The 4,124-nt window shown below is 39.6% G+C and overlaps 2 non-coding genes across 2 annotated transcripts; both read left to right on the top strand.

Moving 5' to 3' along the window:
- Window positions 1–1,293: 1,293 nt before the first annotated feature.
- Window positions 1,294–1,365, top strand: Trnap-ugg (transfer RNA proline (anticodon UGG)). Its single transcript has one exon. It is a non-coding gene; the product is annotated as a tRNA-Pro (tRNA).
- A 638-nt stretch (window positions 1,366–2,003) lies between these two features.
- Window positions 2,004–2,075, top strand: Trnap-ugg (transfer RNA proline (anticodon UGG)). Its single transcript has one exon. It is a non-coding gene; the product is annotated as a tRNA-Pro (tRNA).
- The last annotated feature ends 2,049 nt before the right edge of the window (window positions 2,076–4,124 follow it).

Here is a 4,124-nt window from a genome sequence, read left to right as displayed (position 1 = left end):
ACCAACCAAATGAATCCGCAAGAAATCCTGGGACAGTAATTTACATACATACCGCAGTACCTGCCGATTCATTTATACCCCATCTTGGTAATACCCCGTAATAACACTTTACCTATTACCTACTTTACTTAAATGTTATACACAACACAACCTGCGACTACACACATAGCCTCCACTGAAGAAGGCAAGCATCCAGTGGAGGCATATTATATTCTGCAGACGCAGTGCTTGCATTTGAAGCCAAGCGACGCACAGAACTCGACGCTAAGCATGACGAGCTAAAGGCCAGACCACCTGTGGCCATCACATATAAATACGTGGGAAGGGTGCTGACCTGCAGCGAGTGTGACTGCACATTTACTGCAAAGATTGGCTACGTCAGTCACCTCAGAGCGCACCAGCAAATAGAAAGCAGTCGCTGTGGCCGAAAGCGGCTAGGAGATGATGAATGTTATAGTTAGTTTTCGCTCGTTAGTAATAACGAAAGGTTGGAATTTCCTTTAAAAACATGGGAAACCTGCAGTACAGACATCTGCATGGAAATTTAAAGGTTTGTCTAAAGATCCAAATTCCCATTGGAATAGCGTGGGGGTTTTGCCCGTCCTCTTATACAATGACAGGAGACCTGTGCCCAGCAATAAGAGGAATATAGGCTGGTGGTGATAATGATATATCTTTCTGTAAGAAATTAAGATACACCGAGAATAATAGTACCAATTGGTTGAGTTTTCAAATAATTTCACGTACGAATTTTGCAGGCGCAGCGCAGTGTAGGTATACAAGCTTACATACCGTAAAATGGGGTGAGTAGGGTTCGCGGAGAGAGTTGGGTTATGAATGGGGATAGAAGGGATGAAAGGGGGGTGAGATGGGTTTTTAAGGCTACTGCTACAAAAATAATGTACTTATTCCAATTTAAAATGGAGCTATAGTAATACTCATAATAAAAAAAAATCGATCCAACAATCTTCCAAAATCACCTGTGTATGAAAACCCAACTCACCCCAAATACGAGGGACTACGGGGTGAGGTGGGTTTTCCTGTTTATCGTCAAAGTTATGAAATTGAACTACCCAGAATAAAATCAAAACTAAAATACAAACGTCCGGAACACTTATTATGTACACCATTCAGTTTGCATATGTAAAAATAAAATGTTATCGAGGTTTGAATGTCAGTTTTGCGCCTACTCACCCCATTTTACGGTACCTTTATTTTAATTTCTATATTTACACAAATGTTTTGAAATTAACAAATCGAAAATGTAGACTTTGTTGGAAGCAACTGACATGAGGCATGATGGTCTAGCGGTATGATTCTCGCTTTGGGTGTGAGAGGTCCCGGGTTCAAATCCCGGTCGTGCCCTTTTTTAGACCTATTCCTTGTATTAATTAGGCTCATTTACTACCTAAGAAACCTAAGTCGAGCAGTCACAGAGAAGGTACAGGATAAAGATGCTTGGAAATTGCTCCACCGACATGATAACTACATGATATTGATGGTGAGAATCGAAGGCCGTCAATCTATGGCTCCTTTGCGGAGCGGGAGAGCCTTTGAATTTGAACCGATAGGCTTTGTCTGCGAGAACGACAGCAGCCGTAAGAGGCAAGTTTTGGCCGATACGTCCCTCTTCCTCTTTTTTTTCTTTGTAAGGGTCTATGTCAGGCTCCTAAGCCTCTGTATTACTGCGACCATTCCTGATCTATTGATTGATTTCTCGTGTCAAAATATAATTTAGAATTTTACTTTTTTTTAGCTAATTCTGAATAGACTCCAAATAAATTGAAAGCAAATTCAAAAAATATTTTATTACTGCCTTGCAGGTTTCATATACCTAATTGGAATTTCTGGCTATGCACTTTCTAATCTTTCTATTCCGTAAGTTTTTAAGAAGTTAATACTTAAGGCGGTGTGTCCGCAAAATATTTAATTTTCTTATTTAAACAGGTGGATCGCCTGAAATCCAACTCTCATTTTGAGTTATTTAAAGTCTTCTCGCAAGTGGCATGATGGTCTAGCGGTATGATTCTCGCTTTGGGTGTGAGAGGTCCCGGGTTCAAATCCCGGTCGTGCCCTGTTTTTTGAAATGAATATACGAAAGGCGTTATACAATTTAAGCCGGGTGGTTTTTGTACCAAAATGCTTTTTATTTTATCAGACTAACAAAGGATAAAGGTTAATGTTTTGAAGTGTATTCGTTTAAACTGATCCTAAAACTAGCCTTCCTAGGCATTCAGGCAGGTACGGATACCTAGTTACTTAGTTAGGCATCGTTAGTAGCTAATTATCTAGGCATGTCATGAGTCCTTATTCATTTCATTAAATTTTAGTTTGCTAATAGTGAGTCATAGCAGACAACCGCATTATCCGACGAAATGGCATCCACGACTTGATATGGGCAATAAAGTCCGCGAATACAGACGACGACAATTACACGGAAACACAAAGGAAATATATACCTTGTCACGGCATTATGGAAATTTTGGCCTTTTTTGAAATGTTTATTTACTTTAAAGCATGACCGGTATTTTGTTCCATCGCTTCACGCCTTGTCATTATCATTAGTAATATTTACAGCGAGTCGTCGAATTTTATTATTTATACTAAAGTTTTTAGAAGTGATCCAAGCAATTAACTTGTGGTATGATTCTTGCTTTGTGTGTGAGTGGTGTGCCACTGTGACAGGTACTGGGTTCAATTGCCGGTCATGCCCTGTTTTCTTAATTCCCTAGCCTAATTTAAATTAATCCTGTTGGATTGCATTATCTCAAGGAAGTTGAAAAATTTGCTCAAAACTCTTATTAAGGTACTACATATTACTTTTACTAGATAGAGGTTTTACTGGTCCAGATTGGTGTAAAAAATGTAATGGTAGATTTTCAAATTTACTTTTTACCCGGAAAATAAAGAATTGCAAATAAAGAATGTTCATTTTCAAAAGAAGCTATTTTATAATACTGACAGCCATTTCACCGATTCCCTATTCAACACTCACCAGCAACACATATGACATTTTCTCGCAATGTGCAAACATCGTATGAGTTATTATAAGGCGTCTCGGTGAGCAATTTGGGGTTCCGGCGGTGCAATAAGGAACCCTGCCAACATTGCAGCTCGCTGACGAAAGGCCGGCGGCACGGACTAATCTCGGGTTAAGCTGGAGATTTGATGGCACTGAAAGGGTTAAATATGCTATAATAGTTCGGGTCGTTCACACGCTGTATTAATTAAGGTTTTCAGGATCATGAAGCTCATTGACAGGTGGTGTGATAGAGGTGTTTAAAATTAAGTCTATTGAAAATAAAAATATCAAATATACCCTTTGAGGTGACAGAGATTTCTTCTTTTAGATACGAGGGGCGTTCAATAAAAAGTGAGAATGAGTATGTTATTTACAACTTTTATTAAATGTTATTTTATTTTTTGACATAGTCACCTTTTAGCATAATACACTTAGTATATCTTTTTTCTAAACTTAATATTCCATTTCTAAAAAAGGTTTCATCTTGAGTACTTAAAAAATCTTGTACTGCAGCGACTACCGCGTCGTCGTCTTCAAATTTCTTGCCTCTTAGGTATTCCTTCAATCTCGGAAATAGGTAGAAATCACTAGGGGCGAGGTCTGGTGAATACCGAGGATGCTTAAGGATATCGAACCCAGCATCACGTATTGCAGCCATTGCAACGGCGGACTTGTGTGCCGGTACATTGTCCTGATGGAACAACACAATTTTCGAGAGTTTACCTCGCCGTTTTTCACGGATCTCATTGCGCAATGTTGCTATTTGTTTGGCATATAAAGAGCCCGTAATAGTGGCTCCATGCTCGAGATACTCAATCACTACGACCCCTTTACCATCCCAAAAAACAGAGCCCATGACCTTATCGGCAGATGGGCCCACCTTGAATTTCTTCGGAGTTGGAGATGATGGCCTTTTCCATGTCATAGACTGCAGTTTCGTTTCAGGGTCGTAATGATGGAGCCATGTTTCGTCCATTGTTATAAATCGCGCCAAAAAAAGTTCCCGGTCTTGCTGTATCAGGTCCAAAGCTTCTTGACAAATCTCGACTCTAGTTTGTTTTTGCGTGTCAGTAAGCATTCTGGGTACCCAACGCGCTGATAC

The sequence above is a fragment of the Cydia amplana genome, chromosome 10 (genome assembly GCF_948474715.1).
Source record: "Cydia amplana chromosome 10, ilCydAmpl1.1, whole genome shotgun sequence".
Taxonomy (NCBI): Eukaryota; Metazoa; Arthropoda; class Insecta; order Lepidoptera; family Tortricidae; genus Cydia; species Cydia amplana.
Note: the sequence above shows the minus strand (reverse complement) of the source record. Positions and strands in the feature narration are given on the sequence as shown.